The sequence below is a fragment of the Scyliorhinus torazame genome, chromosome 24, assembly GCF_047496885.1.
Source record: "Scyliorhinus torazame isolate Kashiwa2021f chromosome 24, sScyTor2.1, whole genome shotgun sequence".
NCBI lineage: Eukaryota > Metazoa > Chordata > Chondrichthyes > Carcharhiniformes > Scyliorhinidae > Scyliorhinus > Scyliorhinus torazame.
This window is the reverse complement of record NC_092730.1, coordinates 51,065,579-51,086,547: the sequence shown is the minus strand read 5'-3', so window position 1 is coordinate 51,086,547 and position 20,969 is coordinate 51,065,579. Positions and strand designations below refer to the sequence as shown.

At 44.5% G+C, this 20,969-nt stretch overlaps 3 non-coding genes across 3 annotated transcripts; all 3 read left to right on the top strand.

The window, feature by feature from the left end:
* Positions 1–8,447: 8,447 nt before the first annotated feature.
* On the top strand, positions 8,448–8,519 carry trnag-ucc (transfer RNA glycine (anticodon UCC)). Its single transcript has one exon. It is a non-coding gene; the product is annotated as a tRNA-Gly (tRNA).
* A 707-nt stretch (positions 8,520–9,226) lies between these two features.
* trnar-ucg (transfer RNA arginine (anticodon UCG)) lies at positions 9,227–9,315 on the top strand. Its single transcript is given in 2 exon segments — positions 9,227–9,263; positions 9,280–9,315. It is a non-coding gene; the product is annotated as a tRNA-Arg (tRNA).
* Positions 9,316–18,114: 8,799 nt separating this feature from the next.
* trnas-uga (transfer RNA serine (anticodon UGA)) lies at positions 18,115–18,196 on the top strand. Its single transcript has one exon. It is a non-coding gene; the product is annotated as a tRNA-Ser (tRNA).
* Positions 18,197–20,969: the final 2,773 nt, after the last annotated feature.

Here is a 20,969-nt window from a genome sequence, read left to right as displayed (position 1 = left end):
CATTCCTATCGAGATCTGTGGACACAATCAGGAGACCGAAACTATTGCGCACTGCTGCCATCTCCTGGCTGAAAGCAAGTTGTGCAACAAGGTAACGTTGTATTCGTGACACGCTTCAGTTGGAGCAAAATAACATTAACATGGTTAAATATTATCATTGTAGTAATCGCATTTAAATCCCCAGATATCTGATTTCTGACTGAGCGACCCAGCTCATCCCGATCTATCGGAAAATAAAAGATTCCCATTACAGCCATATTGGTTACAAGAATATCCAATCTCTGATTTAATACATTCCCCCGCTTCATTGTTTGTGTATTCGTTCTATAAATACACAGCGGGTGGCATAGCCCGGGGACAGGTGGTGGTATAGTGGTGACTGTCCCAGCATGTCCCAGGTTCAGTTCCTGGCCATCACAGTGGTGAATTATTTAATTAGATATCGCAGGTCAGGACAGAAAAGGAGTGGACACTCCTCAAATAAAATTCACCAATTGTTCTCATCACCCATGTGTTTCATATCTAACAACCAGCATCAATTTGTTTTGAGTGGAAACATAGTTTAAATTAACGACAATCTTCAACATTAATAACTAAGTTCTCAGTCTGAAGCAACAGTAAATAGGTGGGTTACACGGGCCAGAAATACGAACCACGCAAAGTTCCGTCGACAAAATGAGCTTAAAAACTCCTAGTGGCTGATTAAATTAATCACTAAGTAAGTTACATAATTATTACCAGTAAAACGTTATTACTGAAACAGGATTGGAAAGGCAGCATCAGAACACAAGGACAAGGTAAGGTCTCAGATCAGAGTAAGAATCCTATGTAATTACACACAGAACATAAGAAATAATTTGCATAACTACATTTATTGTGGACTGGTGCAATCTCCTGGCTGAACGGGAGCCGTGTGACACAGACACTTTCATTCAGGGGCGTTTCAAATTGGAGTGAAATTTACACAAACAACACGAATTTCTTTCTGCTCACTGTGCCCAGTTATAATGATCTGTATTAAATAGCAGGAGCGGGACCTGCAGTCTTCACCTTGTTTTAAAATAATTTAGAGTACCCAATTCATTTTTCCCAATTAAGGGGCAATTTAGCCTGGCCAATCCACCGAGCTTGCACCTCTTAGGATTCAGGGGACGAAACTCACCCAAACACGGGAGAATGTGCAAATTCCACACGGAGAGTAACCCATTGCCGGGATCGAACCTGGCACCTCGGCGCAGTGAGGCAGCAGTGCTAACCACTGTGCCGCCATGCCGCCCTCGCAGTCTTCACCTTCACGGTGAGACTGAATTTCAGTTTGGGGGTTTCAGAGAAAGCGGATGATATTGTGCAAACTGAAGTCACTTCTCCTGTGAATGGAGCCGGTTAAAGAGCACTGGCCGGCCTGAGAGTCCCCGAGCCCGGGGTCAGTGGGGGCCTGGAGACAAGGCAGATCCCAGAGAAAGGGAAATGGATTAGAGATAGAGGGCGGATCGGAAAAGCGAGGAGTAGTGAGAGGGGGGAAAGGAGGTGAGTGACACAATGGGTGATATTGTGAGAGGGACAGATGGAGGGAGCTGGAGGCAGGGAGGCAGCTGGAGGCAGGATTCCCCTTTATTTATCCTGAAGATTACCACTTCAAATAATTCGAACAGATTGTCATGCATGATGTGCCCTTCTTGAAGCCATGCTGAATCGGTTTCATTATGTTATATATTGCTAAATGTTCTGCTATTATATCCTTTAGAATGGACTCTAACAGGTTCCACATGACAGATATTATGCTAACTAGCATTTAGTTATCTGTTTCTGTCTCCCTCCCTTTTCGAATAAGGGTGTTATGTTGGCAGTTTTCAATAAAGAACAGTACAGCACAGGAACAGGCTCTCCGGCACTACCAGCCTGCGCTCATTATGATGCCTGTCTGAAGTAAACACGCTGCGATTTTCCTGAATTTAAGGATTCATGGAAGATTTTCACCAGTGCATCCTTTTCATCGATGAGAAGTTGGTAAGAAGGTCGTGAATCTGCAGCCCGGTTTGCAATATTGGAAATACATCTTCCGGAAGCACACTCTTCACCACTAATACCACTCCAGTCAATCTCCACTGCACAATCACCTCGGTCTTGGCGGTTTTCCAAAGGGTTTGTTTGAACCCTGGCTAGGATCTAACAATCCACACAAATGCCATATGACTCCAATTCTTTGAATCCCATCTATCAGAGCAATTTTGACCAAAGGAGGTAATGACACATTATAGACAATGACATGCTTCCTTCAATGTTAATCTCCTTAATGACATCAAATACAATTGGCCTGAAATCTGTATTGAATAAATAATCATCAAATTCTGCAGTCAGTCCATGAACAACCCGCGCCTTCATTCCACTTATTGTAACTTTAATTTCCCTTATCACACTTCTTTATCACAAAGGTTTCTTTAAACTCCCTTCAATAAAAGTGCTCACGTTCCTCATCGACCATTCGTAAATGTTTTGTTTTGTATAAAACTTTTGTTAAAGTAGAGGTAAGAGAAAGACTGGCTGTAGGTAATGATCACATGTCATGTGGACCAGATGTGATGCAGCTGAGGATGCTGAGTGATGTAATAGTGGACATTGTGAAGTTACTGGCCAGAAACGTCCGAATTCTATTTGTGTTTTTAATGGGCAGCTACAATCCGCTTGTTTATTCCAGGACACAACAATGAATAAAGTGAATCAGTGCTGAACAGGTTCTAACATCCCAATCCTCCAGCTTGTTCTTATTGGCAAACCGGTCCTGGATTGAAGTTTTTTGCTTTAAGAATGAGACCACTGCCTCCTGGGAATATAGGAGCGATCCCTCGAGGACCTGAGCTGTAAACGTGAAATTCAGTGAAAGGATTTCACCCTCCGCACGGAATCTGATCACCTCCTAAACCCCAACATTCAGCTTGGGTGGTCAGGCAAGACAATTTCCTTCCCCCCGCCCCCCACACAGACTGGATAATATCCCAAACTCGTATCCTGCTATTATCACAATGCTCCACAACATCGCTCTCTTCCCAAACCTCCAGGAATCTCACCCCAAATCCTCAAACCTTTTATTCTGTATTCAACTAACATTTTGTCCACTGATTAAGTTCATCCTGGGAAGAGAGGTTTGGTATACCGAGTTCCTCTGCAGATATCCGGTTATTGTTTAATCACCGAAAGAGGCCTAAAACTTGAAAGAAAGCCTCTCTCACAGCCCTGTGAGCGTGTCTCCATTAGACGGTGTAGTCAATATCTGCAGAGTAGATAACAATGGAGAGAAGTGTGAGGAATTTCACCGTCAACATTCGGTGGAAATAAATGATTCAAAAGAAGACATTATTTTAAATACTGAACAGATTCTCTGGGAGCAGGGCTGAGGTCAAAGGGAAATATCCAGCTGATTTCTAGTCGAAAGTTTTAACCATTGGACTGCATTCAGTCCTTCTGTTAAAATTTCTGTAAATTATCCAGTGGAAAGTGAAGGACAATTTAAAGCTGCAATTCTGGAACAAAGACTGATTTTGCGCTGTTATGTTCTTGGGGAGAATTACAGACAAAGAGATCTAGGGGTACAAGTTCGGAGCTCCTTGTAGGTAGAGTCGCAGGTGGACAGGGTGGTGAAGAAGCCATTCAGCATGCTCGCTTTTATTGGTCAGGATATTGAATCCAGGAGTCGGGACGTCTTATTGAAGTTGCACAAGACATTGGGAAGAGCACACATGAAATACTATGTTCAGTTCTAGTCACCCTCTTATGGAAAGTATATTGGTAAACTAGAAAGAGTGCCGAAGAGATTTACGAGGATGCTACCAGAACTTGGTCCTCTGGGTTATAAGGAGAGACTGGACAGGTTTGGACTTTTTTCGCTGGTGCGTCGGAGACTTCGAGGTGAACTGATAGAGGTCTATAAAACAATGAGGAGCATAGATCAGGCAGATAGTCAACATATTTACCCAAAGGTAGAGGAGCCTAAAAGGCATAGGTTTAAGGTGAGAGGGGAGAGATGCCAAAGAGACCAGAGAGGATTTGCTTTCACGCGGAGGGTGGTGAGCATCCGAAATGGGCTGCCAGAGGCTGTGTAGAGTCGGTACAATGTTTTCCTTTAAAACACAGTGAGATATTTACCTGGGCAGGGTGGATATAGAGGGATATAGATCAAATGTGGGCAAGTGGGACTAACTTGGTGATAGAAACTGGGCAACATGGACAAGCTGCGCCGGAGAGCCTGTTTCCATGCTGTAAACATCTATGACTCTGTGACTCTATGGAGGAAGTGTTCAATCACACAGATCAGGTCAAACGCAGTGACACTCTGCTGGGATTGATCTAAGCTACAGAGTGTGAGGATGTTTAGCTGAACAAAACGAAATTCTTGAAATATTTTACGGATCCGTGGTATCTCTGACAAGAGAAATAGTTACCATTTCAGATCCTGACCTTTCATTGGAACGACCTGTTCCACTCTCCACAGAAGCCGCCGGATCAGCTGAATATTTGCAGCATTTTCTGTTTTTGTCTCGGGTTTGCAGCATCCGCAGTATTTTGCTGTTGGGCCAAAGGACAATGAGTTGTCTTTCCAGCTCTGAGGGTTATTACAGGTCTCTCTGGCTGTGATTATCGCTGATTATCCATCTCTGGGACCTGTATTGTTCAATAAGACTGCCGCTTGTGGAGGGTTTCTGAAATCCTGTCAGGGAGCTGGAGTTAAAATACACGGAGCCCTTACTCAATCTAAATGTAGGGCAGAACAGTCTCGAGGTGTTCAACGGCCAGCCCAGTTTGTTTGTTCCTGTGAATACAACAGGATATAAACAGAGACAGCTGCAAACTCATGTTGCATTTCATTCATAAAATCTTCGAATCAGACAGCAGAGAAATGGCCCTTCAGCCAATCGCATCTGTGCCGGTCAAAAACAACCACGGAACCATTCTCATCCCATTTACCAGCACTTGGCACATAGCCTCGTGGACCCTGGGATCGCAAGTGCCCATCTAAACACTTCTTAGATATTATGAGGGTCTCTGCTCCACCAGCCTTTCTGGCAGCGAGTTTCAAACTCCCGCCTCCCTCCAGGTAAAGAGGTTTTCCAATAAACGGTTTCACAAGAAAAGCCTCTGCAGTCAGGAGCTGAAGAGGGAGAGATGACCCATCTGTCATCTTGTACTCTGTGCCGCTATTAATAAAGTCATGACACTGTTTGATTTATAAACGACTCTTACAGCCTGCCCTGTCACCTTCAATGATTTGTACACATGTCCATCGATTTCCCGCTGAACCTGCACTCTTTTTTGTAAATAGACACTTTATTTTATATTGTCTACTTCTGTTCTTCCTCCAAAAATAAATCACTTCATTCCTTGTCTGCTACAGGTCCTCCCATTGCACCAACCTGGCTGTGTCCTTCCGGAGTTCTACTTGAATTTCTGTAGCGCTTTTCACAGCCACAGTGCGGCCCAAAACATTCCCAGGCAATGAAGTAGTTTTGAGATGTCGTCACTGTGCGAATTACTGAACTTTTGAACTGCCTGTTGGACAACTACAGAAATCCTCATATGGGGATGGGAAAGCGCTGCAGATGTGGCTCTGTGGCGCAACGGATAGCGCGCTGGACTTCTAGTCGCTGTCGTGATGAGACATTCAAAGGTTGTGGGTTCGAGTCCCACCAGATCTGGATTTTCGGTTTGAATAAATCAGTAACATTTATTAAGTGAAACTACCGTCCCGAGATTCCTTCTGAAATGTGACTCCAGTCACTCTCCCCTTTCCCATCTGAGCAACGTCACAGAAGAAAACCCATTCTGGACAAAAATAAAATCTTTGAAAGCTGCTGACCAGAGTCAGTCTGTTCCCTCCTCAGACAGATGGCAAACCGTGCAGATATATCAGCGGGCAGTTTGTTCCTCACAGGCAGCTCCAAACAAGGATGATGTGAATCGACACTGAATGCTCACACTAACAAGTTTATCACAGCTGGAATGAACAGCTCATGTTGCAGCTTTAGATCAGACAGTGGAGGATTATCACAGGCGCTCTGTCAGACTGCATGGTCCTTCAGACAGGTTTCCGACTGGACACGTGGAATGAGCGGCCGTGTGAACATTAGCGGTTCAGGGGGAGATTTCTCACTGGAGTTCCGGTTCCATTCCCAGACCTTTCTCTTTCCTTGTCCTCTTGTCATTTGCACTTTTCATTGTTCCATCAATGGCGGCCGTGTCTTCAGCTGTCTGAGCCTTGAGCTCTACAATTCATTCAAGAAAAATCTCCAGCTGTCTCTCCGCCGTCCAAGTGCAAAATGAATGAATGCAATTAGAAGCAAAAGACAAACAAACGGACGGGCAAGAAACACACCAAACAAAATGGAGAGAGATTGTATCATCTAAAATTACTGAGCTCGATGTTGAGGACGGAGTTCTGTGGGTGGCTACTTAAATGTTGAGGTGGTTTTACTCGAATTTCCGTTAATCTCAATTGGAACACGGATGACCAACGACAGAAAGGTCAGAGTGGGAGAGGTGGAGAATTGAAATGACAAGTGGCAGGAAGCTCGAAGTCAGGATTGTGGATTGACAGAGATTTCTCAAAGCGGTCACACAGACTGTTATTTGGCCTGTTGAAGTAGATGAGACCAAATTGTGGCAGCAAATACAGGAGCTTAAACTGTGTCTCACTGGTTCACTTGGAAGGAGTGTTTTGGGCACTTGGATAATGAGGAGGGAGGAGGTAAAAAGTCAGGAGTTGCATCTCCTGCACTTGCAAAGAAAGGTGCAGATAGAAAGAGAAGGATATTGGCGGTGGAGCAGCGGTCGCGGAGGGGATTGTCCCTTCAGTCTGGTGAATGGGGAGAGCAGGGGAGGGTGTTTTTGAAGATGTCATAAATGGTCCCTGGAATACGGAGACTGACGGGCTCCAAGGTGAGAACAAGCGGCACCAAATCAGTTCAGCTCGACTTACACAGGACACAACACTGGCAGTAACGGAAAGATCTTTTGGGATAAGAGCAAGAGTTTTGCAACATCGTTCACTTTTATTTCCATTTCCCACCTTAGCCGCTTTTCCTACAAATGTTGGCAGCGGTTGGATTTCCACCCGCATCCTCGAAGAGACTGAAACCTAAACCCATCTCCTCAGACCGCTCGGCCTCGCTATCCTAAAGGTTCATTGTTTCTGATACTGATGACTGGTGATTGGCATCTTGCTGTTTATCAGCTGAGTCCAGGATTTCAGATTGAGAGAGAAGGAAATGATCCAATCACAGAGCTGAAACGCTGCTTCTAGTTTTCTCCCCACAGATGATGTTTAATTCTGAGCATTTCCAGCATTTCCTGTGTTTATTATTTATGATGATCAACATTTGAAGTAATTTGCTTTGTGATTAGTGAACTTTCTGAGCTGGGTTCAGGGGACTCGGTTTCCAAAATATTTTAAAAGTTATTTGACGGGACGTGGGTGTCGCTGAATCCGTCAACAATTATTGTCCAAAATTAATTTCACTTGAGAATTTGGCGGTGACGTGATTCTTGAACCGCTGCAGGTCCATGTGGTGTATGTACACATGGTGCTGTTAGGGAGGGAGTTCCGGGATTGTGAGCCAGCCACAGAAAGGGTGATATATTTCCCAGGATGGTGTGTGTCTCGGAGTGGAACTTGCAGGTGGTCGCCGTTTCTCTGTATCTGCTCCCCTTGTGTTTCCAGGTGAGAGATCCCGCGGGTTTGGATGGAACGTCGCGGAGGAAAAGTCAATGTCAGGAGTGGGATTCGAACCCACGCCTTCAGAAAAGTCTGCGACCTGAACACTCGGCCACACTGGGAAAAACATGGGTAACAGCAAATTCCTGCGGATGCTGGAATCTGAAACGAAAGAGAAAATGCTGGAAAATCTCAGCAAGTCGAGCAGCATCTGTAGGGAGAGAAAAGAGCTAACGTTTCGAGTCCAATGACTCGGCTTTGACAAAGGGTCATTAGACTCGAAACGTTAGGTCTTTCCTCTCCCTACAGATGCTGCCGGACCTACTGAGATTTTCCAGCATTTTCTCTTCCGGCCACGCTGACACACTGATGTGATCAACCGGTGAAGTGGGGATTGGGCCAAGGGTCGGAGCCGACTCGATGAGCCTACTCTTGCACTGGAGGTGCTCTGTGATAACTTAAACATGGTGAAAGCGGCAGCATCCGGGCACAAGGACAAGGTAAGGTCTCAGGCCAGAGTAAGTGTCCTATGTGACGACACACAGAACATCAGAATTAAATTGGTGAAATACATTTATGGTGGACTGGTGCCATCTGGTGGCTGAACGGGAGCAGTGCGACACGGATACATTCATTCAGGAGCATTTTAAATTGGAGGGAAATAAGCTACGAAGAGCAGGATTTTTTCAAGGAACACTTCATAAACTAATGTGAAGTAATAACATGACTGAGATTTTGCCAGTGAGCGATGGTGGTATAGTGGTGAGCATAGCTGCCTTCCAAGCAATTGACCCGGATTCGATTCCCGGCCATCGCAGTTGTAATTTGGAAGTGAACTTTTGCGCGACTTCGTGAGTTTCAAACCGAGAAAGAAAAACAGTTTCTAACTCAGAATTTACGCGCAATTAGGGAGGGGAGTGAAATAAGTAACTTTCTGATCATTTTTAATATGATTTCAATATGGACAGTGTTCCACTATTCACCCACAAGCAGTCAAACAACAGCTAAAAGCCGCAGCTTTTTCACTTCATCCTCAAGTTTGTCAAATAGCAGGAGATTCAAAGTCGTCCTCTTAATGCAGAATGACAGTGAGTTCAGTAAGAAATGTTTACAAACAACAACAATTTCTTTCTGCTCAATGTACACAGTTATAGTGATCAGTTTTAAACAGCAGGAGCGGGAACCGCAGTCCGCAGTCTTCACCTTCACGGTGAGTCTGAATTTCAGTTTGGGGGTTTCAGAGAGAGCGGATGTTATTGCAGAAACTGAAGTCACTTTTCCTGTGAATGGAGTCGGATAAAGAGCCCTGGCCAGCCTGAGAGTCCCCGAGCCTCCATGAATCTTCACAGCTCACAGAGTGAAGGGCTTTTCCACTTTGAAAATGACCATGTCCGGCAGCTGGAGCTTTCCCTTGTATTTTCTGGGATCTGGGAAACAGCGGATCACAAAAAACAGAAATGAAATACAAATAATCGCAGTATTTTTTCACGTGGGCTAAACATCAGCTCAAATGTTACAGCCGTTGGCCGCGTGGCCTAATGGATAAGGCGTCTGACTTCGGTGATTCTATTAATGATATCAGGCGATTGCAGGTTCGAGTCCTGCCGCGGCCTTTGTATACAGAAATCCGGTGGAACTTTTGCTGACAATCCAGTTTTCCCTCCTCTCCTCATCTTAGTCTTTCGTTTACCCCCGAATGAATCCACAATATCTGATTGATTTGGATGAAGATTTGAATAAAATATTATGGATCAATCGGTTCAATACAATTCTGTGGAGGGAATTCTAATGTCCTCAGGAAGATGGTTACAGTCATAGATGTTTCAGCATGGAAACAGGCCCTTCGGCCCAGCTTGACCATGCCGCCCAATTTGTATCACTAAGCTAGTCCCACTTGCCCGCATTTAGCCCACATCCATGTATATCCAGCGCGGGGGCGGGGGGCTTGACAGGATAAATGCTGAGAAGCTGGTTCACCATGTGGGAGAGTCTAGGACCAGAAGGAATAATCTCAGAGGAAGTGGCCGCCCATTTCAACCAGAAATGATGAGTAGTTTCTTCTCTCGGAGTATAGAGCATCTGTAGCAATGTTTGTATGAACCGAATAGGGCTGTAGAGGGTGGGTCAGTTAATTTGTTGAAGGCTGCCACAGACAGATTTTTTAAAAATTTAGAGTACCCAAACATTGTTTCCAACTAAGGGGCAATTTTGCAACCAATCCACCGACTCTGCACATCTTTTGGTGTTGGAGCGCACCCAAACACAGGGAGAATGTGCAATCTCGACGCAGATAGTGACCCAAAGCCGGTATCGAACATGGGCCTTCGGTGCCGTGAGGCAGCTGTATAACCTACTGAACCACCGTGCTGCCCTTGAGACAGATTTTTAATCAGTAAAGGAAAGCAAGGATTATGGGGATAAGGCGGGAAACTGGGTTTGAGGATTATATCAGAACAGACATAACCTCTTTGAATGGTGGAGCAGACACGATGGGCCGAATGGCCTACTTCTGCTCCTCCGTCTTACAGTGTAATGAGATCTTCTGATGGACTTGTTTTCACGGCTGGGCGGCCGGTTCTGGAAAGACAAAATCTGCCAGCAGTGCCCCAGATGAAGCTGGCGTCTGTTTTGGAGCTTCTGAAACTGCATGTTTTCATGGTGCCAAACTCCTGCCCAAAACTGGTGTCGTGATTTAAATCGATTATCAGACAGAGGATTAGGAATATCGGTATAGAGAATGGTGCAAGAAGATTCAATCCTCAGTGCATTCCAGACCCGAAACACTCGTTGTGCAAAAGTGCTTCTTTTTCAAACATCACAGCTGCTTCCTTTGCAAATCAACGGAAATCTGTGCCCTCTCATTCTTGCTCTTTTTTCTCGGGGGAAGAGTTTCTCTCTAGTTACTCCGCCTAGCCCCCTCATGATTTTGAACATCTCCATCATATCTCCTCTCAGCCTTATCCTCTCCAAGGAGAACGTTCCCAACATCTCCAATCTAGCCTCCTAAATGGAATCAATCCTGTAAACCTCTTCTGCACGCTGCCCAATACGTCCACAGCCTTCCAATATTGTGGCTCCCAGAGCTGTGCAAAATATTCCATCTGATGTCTAACTGGCGCCTTGTACAGATTCAGCATAACCTCCTTCCTCTTGTTCTCTTTTCCATTCGTAAATAAGCCCAGAATAAGATCTGCTTTATTACCTGCTCTCTCCACCTGTCCACCTTCAATGATCTATCCACATATACACCCAGCTCTGTCTGCTCCTACATCCCATAAATAGTTGAGGGGCAGCACGGTAGCATAGTGGTTAGCACTATGGCTTCACAGCGCCGGGTCTTAGGTTCGATACCCGCTTCGGGTTCTCTGTCGGTTTCGGCCGGGTGCTCCGGTTTCCTCCCACGCTCCAAAGATGTGCAGGTTAGGTGGATTGGCCATGCTAAATTGCCCTTAGGTTAGATGGGGATGCGGGGATAGGGTGGAGGTGTTGGCTTCATGGGGGTTCTCTTTGAAGAGCCGGTGCAGATTCTATGGTCCGAATGGCCACCTTCTGCACTGTAAAATCTGTGATTCTACACTTCCCTACCAAAATGCATCATCTCACACGTCTCCAGATTGAAAATCATCTTTCGTCGTTTGAAGTTCTCGACTGTCCGCGTCTCAGTTTTCAAAATTTCCAAGTTTGTACCATCCCTGAACTTTGAAACTGTTCCCTGTACACCATGATCTAGCACATTTTTATACATCAGGGAAAGCAAATATTCCAGTAGGAACCCATGTGAAACACTCAAACCTTCTTCCAGTCCGAAAAGTCTCTATTGACCATTACATTCTGTTTCTGATTATTCAACCACATTTAGATCCATATTGCTACTGTCCCTTTTATTCCAGGAGCTACACATTTCGCTAATTCTGTGCAGTTTTGGTTTCCCTATTTAGGGAAAGATGTAAATACGTTGGAAACGGTTCAGAGAAGGTTTCCTCGATTGGTGCCAGGAATGAGCCTTTTGTCAGTTGTAGGGAAATTACTGGAGAGAATCCTTCGAGACAGAATCTACTCCCATTTGGAAGCAAATGGACGTATTCGTGAGAGGCAGCATGGTTTTGTGTCTCACTAACTTGATCGAGTTTTTCGAAGAGGTCACAAAGATGATTGATGCAGGTAGAGCAGTGGATGTTGTCTATATGGACTTCAGTAAGGCCTTGTCAAAGGTCCCGCACGGTAGGTTGGTACAAAAGGTGAAGTCACACGGGATCAGGGGTGAGCTGGCAAGATGGATACAGAACTGGCTAGGTCATAGAAGGCAGAGAGTAGCAATGGAAGGGTGCTTTTCTAATTGGAGAGCTGGGACTAGTGGTGTTCCGCAGTGATCAGCGCTGGCAGCTTTGCTGTTCGTAGTGTATACAAATGATTTGGAGGAAAATGTAACTGGTCTGATAAGTAAGATTGCAGATGACACAAAAGGTTCGTGGAATTGCGGATAGCGATGAGATCTGTCAGAGGATACAGCAGGATTTAGATCTTTTAGAGGCTTGGGCGGAGAGATGGCAAATGGAGTTTAATCTGGACAAATGCGAGGTAATGCATTTTGGGAGGTCTAATGCAGGTAGGGAATACACAGTGAATGGTAGAACACTCAAGAGTATTGAAAGTCAGAGAGATCTATGTCTACAGATCCACAGGTTACTGAAAGGGGCAACATAGGTGGAGAAGGTAATCAAGACGGCATACGGCATGCTTGCCTTCATTGGCCGGGGCATTGAGGACAAGAATTGGCAAGTCATGTTGCAGCTGTATAGAACCTTAGTTGGGCCACACTTGGAGAATAGTGTTCAACTCTGGTCGCCACACTACCAGAAGGATGTGGAGGCTTTAGAGAGGGTGCAGAAGAGATTTTACCAGGATGTTACCTGTTATGGAGGGCATTAGCTATGAGGAGCGGTTGAATAAACTCGGTTTGTTCTCACTGGAACGACGGAAGTCTTGGAATTCACTATCATTCATCATTAAGCGCAACACCTCCATACTCCCAGAACGCCTTGATCCACTGCAATTCGCATACCGCTGCAACCGGTCCACATCAGACGCCATTTCCTGGCCCGACACTCATCCCTATAGCATCTCGAAAACAAAGACCCCTAAATCAGACTCCTATTTATTGACTACAGCTCCGCCTTCAACACCATAGTGCCAGCCAAGCTCATATCAAAGCTCCAAAACCTAGGACTTGACTCCCCACTCTGCAACTGGATCCTCGATTTTCTGATCAACACAACACAATCAGTAAGAATGAACAACAACACATCCTCCACAATAGTCCTCAACACCGCCGCCCCGCAAGGCTGCGTACTTAGCCCCCTACTCTACACCCTGTTCACACACGACTGCGTGGCAATACTTGGTTCCAACTCCATCTACAAGTTTGCTGATGATACGACCATAGTGGGCCGGATCTCGAATAACGCCGAGTCAGAATACAGGCGGGAGACAGAGAACCTAGTGGAGTGGTGTAGCGACAACAATCTCTCCCTCAATGCCAGCAAAACTAAAGAGCTGGCCATTGACTTCAGGAAGCAAAGCACTGTACATACCCCTGTCAGCATCAACGGGGTCGAGGTGGAGATGGTTAGCAGTTTCAATTTCAAGGGGTGCACATCTCCAAAAATCTGTCCTGGTGCAGCCACGTCGACGCTACCAGCAAGAAAGCACAACAGCGCCTATACTTCCTCAGGAAACTAAGGAAATTCGGCATGTCCACATTAACCTCACCAACTTTTACAGATGCACCTTAGAAAGCATGCTATCGGGCTGCATCACAGCCTGGTATGGCAACTGCTTGGCCCAGGACCGCAAGAAACTTCAGAGAGTCGTGAGCACTGCCCAGTCCATCACACGAACCTGCCTCCCATCCATTGACTGCATCTACACAACCCGCTGCCTGGGGAAAACGGGCAGCATAATCAAAGATCCCTCCCACCCAGCTTACTCACTATTCCAACTTCTTCCATCGGGCAGCAGGTACAGAAGTCTGAGAACACGCACGAACAGACTCAAAAACAGCTTCTTCCCCACTGTCACTAGACTCCTAAATGACCCTCTTATGGACTGATCTCATTAACACTACACCCTGTATGCTTCATCCGATGCCAGTGCTTATGTAGTTACATTGTATATGTTGTGTTGCCCTATTATGTATTTTCTTTTCTTCCCTTTTCTTCCCATGTATTTAATGATATGTTGAGCTGCTCGCAGAAAAATACTTTTCACTGTACCTCGGTACACATGACAATAAACAAATCCAATCCAATCCAATCCAGTCAGTGGTGTTGTGTGGAAAGTAGGATTCAGTCTGTGGAGCTCCGTGTCCCATACTCTATATGTTCAGAGTGACCATTGCACAGTCCTTGTGGAGACAAGGCACCATCTTCACATTGAGGATTCGCTCCATCGGGTTATTTGACTCTACCACCCTGCTAAACGCGATCAATTTTGAAATTTAATTCATGTATATTTCAGTCTCTGACACTGTATGACAGAGTCAGATTCATTCCATATTTGTAATATTCCGGTAATTCATCGGATTGTTGCATATCTTCTGTAACACTCTGTCTTTGGGATTCAGTTAAATCGCTTTGCGAGAGTCTCTGGGACTGTCTGAGAGTCTGGCATTCATTCAGTATCCTTCATTCTCTGAAAATCTGTGTGAAAGTCGAAGTAAATCTGTAATGATCAATCTCTGAAATTGTTATTGAGTGGATAAAATCATTATGTTGTTTGGCAGTTTCCGTTAACATGTCTGCATATCAGAATAATTACAAAACTTTCAGTGGCATTGCGCTTGCGTGTCCGTTGGGGGAGGGGCATATAGGCATTTGGGTGGTGAATGAATCTTTACCTCTCAGTCTCTGATGTGCACAGTACGAAGTCTGACAACACTAGGTTAAAGTCCAACAGGTGTGTTTCAAACACTAGCTTTCGGAGCACTGCTCCTTCCTCAGGTCCTGTTTTATTCTGTTCGCAGAGGAGGCCAACAAAACAAAAATACCCCAATTTACCCAATGATCCCAGTACGAAAAGCAAGGGACAAAAATTGTTTCTTTTCATTTTATTTGAACAACGAAACCAAATTGAACAGGAATAAAGAAGCGCATTGAGCTGATACAATAAGCTTCGGGAGATAATGAGAAGCTGGTTTGAGTGAGTCCTGGTTGTCGGTTGGATCGTTGGTCGAGCGGTATTGATTCCCGCTGACAAAACATCCTTTTGCGATGAAATGCGAGAAGTCCCGCGTTCGAATCCCGGACGAGCCCTGTTTTTTTAATCAAGACGATGGATATGGTGTCATTGACTTCAATCGGGGGCAGGTTTGAGCTCCAGAGAATATATCAGTGCAGAACATGTGATGAAACGAACACGACATTTCAAGACCGTTTCACCATGGTGTAGGACTCTGAATTTTTCCTCATATATCAAGTAAAACTAACGACCGCTTGTGCATCCAGGTAGTTGGCTGAATGTAATGGTTGTATGTAACCCCGATAAACCTTTGATTTATTTGCTGAACAAGAATCTTTCAATCTCCGCCTTAAAAATAATCAATGTCCCGCTTCCGCCGCATTCAGAGGCAGAGTTCCAGAGTCGCACAACTCGCTGAGAGGGAGAAATTTCCCCATCTACGTCCGAAAAGGGCGACATCCTTGTTTTTAACTGCCCAGTAGTTCTGCTCTTACCCACAAGCAGAGACATCCTTTCCAAGTCCACCTTGTCAAGACCATTCAAAATCTGATGTTCTTCAATCAAAACAACTGTCACTCTTCACCTCTCCTTTCCTCAATAGAAAACCCGCTCATTCCTGGGACCAATCGAGGAAATCTCCAAATTCACTTTCGGCTAGGTTTATCACCAAACCTGCCTCCTGAAGTCGATCGAAGAACTCCATACGATGCTTTAAATGTTCTTTCCATGTCTGGAAGTTGGAAGTAAAAGCAGATTGTACCACTTTCTCAATGCAATCCCTCAATGGTGGGATAGGATAAGAGTCCATTCTTGTAACTGCATTCACCTTTCTGTAGACCACACGCAACCATTGGGTACCGTCTGGTTTAGGTACCATCACTATGGGTGAGCTCCATTGGCTGCAATCCACTTCAATTATGCCATTCTTCAGCATACCCTCAATCTCTCTGTTAACCTGTGCCAATTTTAAAGGATTAAGTCTATATGGATGTTGTTTGATAGGGACAGCATTTCCCACATCTACATCATGTATAGCCATTTTCGTACTTCCCAATTTATCCCTACAAACGTGCCCATGTGATATCAATAGCTCTTTCAGGTCAGTTCGTTTTTCCTCTGGCAGGTAACTTCACAATTCATCCCAATTTTTAAGAACATCCTCATTTTCCAATTTAATTTGAGGTATGTCAAATTCACAGTCATCTGAATTTGGTTCATCACTTTGAGTTAGAATCATTAAAATCTCCTTTGTCTCTCCTTCCCTTTCAAAGTACCTTTTAAGCATATTCACATGACACACTCGCTGAGTCTTCCTCCTATTTGGTGTTTTGACCACATAATTCACCTCACTTAATTTCCTTTCAATCTGATACGGTCCACAAAACCTAGCTTTTAAAGGCTCTCCTACCACTGGTAACAACACTAAAACTTTATCCCCACTGGCATAACTACAAACTTTGGTTTCTTGTCTACTACCCGTTTCATCGCATTTTGTGCAACTTTCAAATGTTGTCTAGCCAATTCACCTGCTCTATTTAATCGTTCCCTAAAATTTGACACGTAATCCAATAGTGTAATTTCCGATTTCTCACCCACCAATTTTTCGTTTTGCAATTTAAGTGGTCCTCTTACCTCATGACCAAAAATTAGTTCAAAAGGACTAAATTTGGTAGACTCATTAGGTGCATCCCTAATTGCAAATAATACGAGTGGGATTCAGGCACTAGCTCATATTCACTCAAGGTGGGTTTCTTCACCTCCTCATACGTTGCAGAAACCTCCTCCGGAAGTGATGCAAACACTTCACTAACTCTACCTACCAGCTTTGTTTGAATCAGTAACACGCACATGTCCTGCGGCCATTTCATTTGTTTAATTACCTTCTCAAATGAAATGAAAAAGGCTTCCACTTCCTTCTCGTGAACCCTTGGCAATGCTTGGACATATTTAAATAGATTCCCACCAAGCCTTCGACTATGACGCTCTTTCTCACTATCCTCATCGCTATCACCCAACTGTACGTTTCCCTTTACATCTGCCAATTTTAATTGATTGTCATGTTTCAAGGCCATTTTCTGAAGTTCAAACTCCCTCTCTTTATCTTTTTCACTGATCTGCATCTCCCTTTCTTTTTCATTTTATTCTGCTAGGGCTATTCTTGCTTTTCTCCTTTCTTCTCTCTCCTTTTCATTTTCCTCTCTCTCTCTTTCTCTTTCGACTCTCTCACTCTCGCATTCAAGCCGCTTTAATTCTTTCTCATGTTCCATTTGTTTAATTTGCAACTGAATTTTTGTCATTTGCAATGAGCCAAACTCTATCTCAGGCAACTTTTAATGCTTAACCACCGCCATAATTACCTCATCTTTTCGCATTTGTCAGGTAATGTTAACTGCAATGTTCTTGCAAAATCTAACCGTCTGCTTTTCGTTTCTGTCCGTAAAGTACTACGTGTGACATTCTCCACCCCCAAAAACTTCTGAGCCTCTGAAAGAGACATTGCTCGCAACACTCTCCCCACTTAAACTAAAATACCACACCGGAAAAGCAACAATCGTTCACTGTGTTTAAGTTCACAAAAGCCAATCCAATAGATAGACTATTATCGCGGACGGGCCCCCAATTGTTATGGGCGAGGCGTTTTCCGAACCCCAAAATGTATCATGGAGTTCAACCAATCTCTCCCTTTAATGGATTTGTTGCTTTTCCTAGCACATGGCTTTTTCCCGAGGTGTGGGATTACAATTATGGACACGTGGGTTTTTAAACACAAAACACCGTTTATTCCATGAACTCAACTTAACATCTTAAATAAACATTCGATCTCTTAACACCCCTTACTTAAAAGATAACTCAGAAAATATTGCAACAGTAACTAAATACTTAAAATGTTCCTTCAAACTTCCAAGCGACTTAATGCCTTTGAACAGAATCACATCAGGTTAAAGGGTTTACAATTATGAATTTAAATCACCCAAATGATCCAGAGATGGTATTTTATGTCAGAGATCCAGTTCCCGTCAAACACAGACACTCCCAAGCTCTTTTCAAACTTGCAGCTCTCTGGAAACACACACACACACACAAGCTTGAATGCAATAACTTCCTGGAGTGATTCCAGGCTGGTTTTAGAATATATTCTATCGACCAAGTTACTAATGAATGACATAGTGAACACCGCTGCGATGGCCGAGTGCTCAAGGCGTTGGACTTGAAATCTAGTGGGGTTTCCCCGCGCAGGTTCGAATCCTGCTCACAGCGATTGAGTTTGGAGACGTTTGTTCGACTCCCCGCACAAACTGCTGAATCGGAATGTTTGTAAATGAACGGTTTGAACCTATATCGAGTTCAGTCAGATATTTAACATTTTTTGGGGGAAACTGAGCGAAATAGAAAAAAACTCGCACTGAAATCAACAAAGGGGTGTTAAGGGGCAGGACGGTAGCCTTGTGGATAGCACAATTGTTTCACAGCTCCAGGGTCACAGGTTCGATTCCAGCTTGGGTCACTGTCTGTGCGGAGTCTGCACATCCTCCCCGTGTGTGCGTGGGTTTCCTCCGGGTGCTCCGGTTTCCTCCCACAGTCCAAAGATGTGCAGGTTAGGTGGATTGGCCATGATAAATTGCCCTTAGTGTCCAAATTTGCCCTTAGTGTTGGGTGGGGTTACTGGGTTATGGGGATAGGGTGGCGGTGTTGACTTTGGGTAGGGTGCTCTTTCCAAGAGCCGGTGCATACTCGATGGGCCGAATGGCCTCCTTCTGCACTGTAAATTCTATGATTCTATGAATCAATAAATAATAACGTTTCCTGCAACGTTTGGAAGGAGAAGCAGGAACGGCAGCGAATGGAAACGTGGTTTGCTTTCATTCAGGTGAACGGATTTCTGTGTAAAAAGACCGTGCCAGAAATGGAACATATTTGAAAAATATTTTCTTGTTCTCTTTCCTTTGTCTCTCTATCTGTTTCTTTGTTTCTTTTTCTCTCCTCACTCCTTTTTGTGTGCTTCTCCGGGGACTGATTGGATACACAGTGAAACTCAGCCCCATCTCACCCCAACTCTTTTGGACGAATTCGTCCTGGTGATGGACGGTCCTGAATCATTGGAAGAATCGACAAACTATTCCATTCTTGTCCGTGTGAGAAGTTCCATTCCTGGTTGTGAGGTGGTTCTGAGATAAAGGCATCGAGAGAGAATGAGGTGACTGCAGTCTGACTCTTACTCTGAAAACCAGTTAGTGCGCCCTTGTAGAAAGTGGATGTGTCTGAGAACAGGAGGAAAGCAGATCATGGGCCTGTGATTGATTTTATTGAGCCGGACCTTGAAAAGTGAAGCAAACTTCTAACCAGTCGGTGCCTGTGTGAGAACTGCTAAGGAATTACGGCTGATATTGAAACGGTTCATCTTTAATTCGTTTCAGCAAATCGATTCTTTCAGAGGTGTTGGTGTATTGTTTTCAGAGTCACTGTCATAGTTTCTTAAAATATGATTTGTGCTTGTTTTTGTTTTGTTCAGTAATTTGGGGAATCTATTTGGAGCGGGTGCAGTTGGTCAATATCTGTGCCCCTTGGTTGGCAGCTCCCCGCGAAGCAGCAGCTCCATTCCTATCGAGATCTGTGGGCACAAACAGGAGGCCCAAAGTATGGAGCACTGCTGCCATCTCCTGGCTGAAAGCAAGTTGTGCAACAAGTTGACGATGTATTCGTGATACGTTTCAGTTGGAGCAAAATAACATTAACATGGTTAAATATTATCATTGTAGTAATCACATTTAAATCCCCAGATATCTGATTTCTGACTGAGCGACCCAGCTCATCCCGATCTATCGGAAAATGAAAGATTCCCATTACAGCCATATTGGTTACAAGAATATCCAAACTCTGATTTAATACATTCCCCCGCTTCATTGTTTGTGTATTCGTTCTATTAATACAGAGGGGGTGACATTGCCCAGTGACAGGTGGTGGTATAGTGGTGACTGTCCCAGCATTTGACCCAGCTTCAGTTCCTGGCCATCACAGTGGTGAATTATTTAATTAAATATCGCAGGTCAGGACAGAAAAGGAGGGGACACTCCTCAAATAAAATTCACCAATTGTTCTCATCACCCATGGGTTTCTTATCTAATAACCAGCATCAATTTGTTTTGCGTGGAAACATGGTTTTAATAAACAACAATCTTCAACATTAATAACTAAGTTCTCGTTCTGAAACAATAGTAAATAGGTGGGTTAAACGGGCCAGAAATACGAGCCACGCGAAGTTCCGTTTACAGAATGAGCTTAAAACACTCCTAGTGGCTGAATAAATTAATCACTAAGTAAGTTACATAATTAATACCAGTAAAATGTTATTACTGAAACAGGATGAAAAGGGCAGCATCTGGACACAAGGACAAGGTAAGGTCTCAGATCAGAGTAAGAGTCCTATGTAATGACACACAGAACATCAGAAATAAATTGCATAAATACATTTATTGTGGACTGGTGCAATCTCCTGGCTGATCGGGAGCCGTGTGAGACGGACACTTTCATTCAGGGGCGTTTCAAATTGGAGTGAAATGTACACAAACAACATGAATTTATTTCTGCTCACTGTGCCCAGTTATAGTGATCTGTCTTAAACAGCAGGAGCTGGACCCGCAGTCTTCACCTTGCTTGAAAAGAATTTAGAGTACCCAATTCATTTTTCCCAATTAAGGGGCAATTTAGCGTGGCCAATCCACCTAGCTTGCACATCTTTGGATTCTGGGGGCGAAACTCACGCAAACACGGGAGGAGGTGCAAACTTCACACGGACAGTAACCCAGAGCCGGTATCGAATCTGGGGCCTCGGAGACGTGAGGCAGCAGTGCTAACCACTGTGCTGCCATGCCGCCCTCGCAGTCTTCACCTTCACGGTGAGTCTGAATTTCAGTTTGGGGGTTTCCGAGAGAGCGGATGATATTGTGGAAACTGAAGTCACTTTTCCTGTGAATGGTGCCGGTTAAAGAGCCCTGGCCGGCCTGAGAGTTCCCGAGGCAGGGGTCAGTGGGAG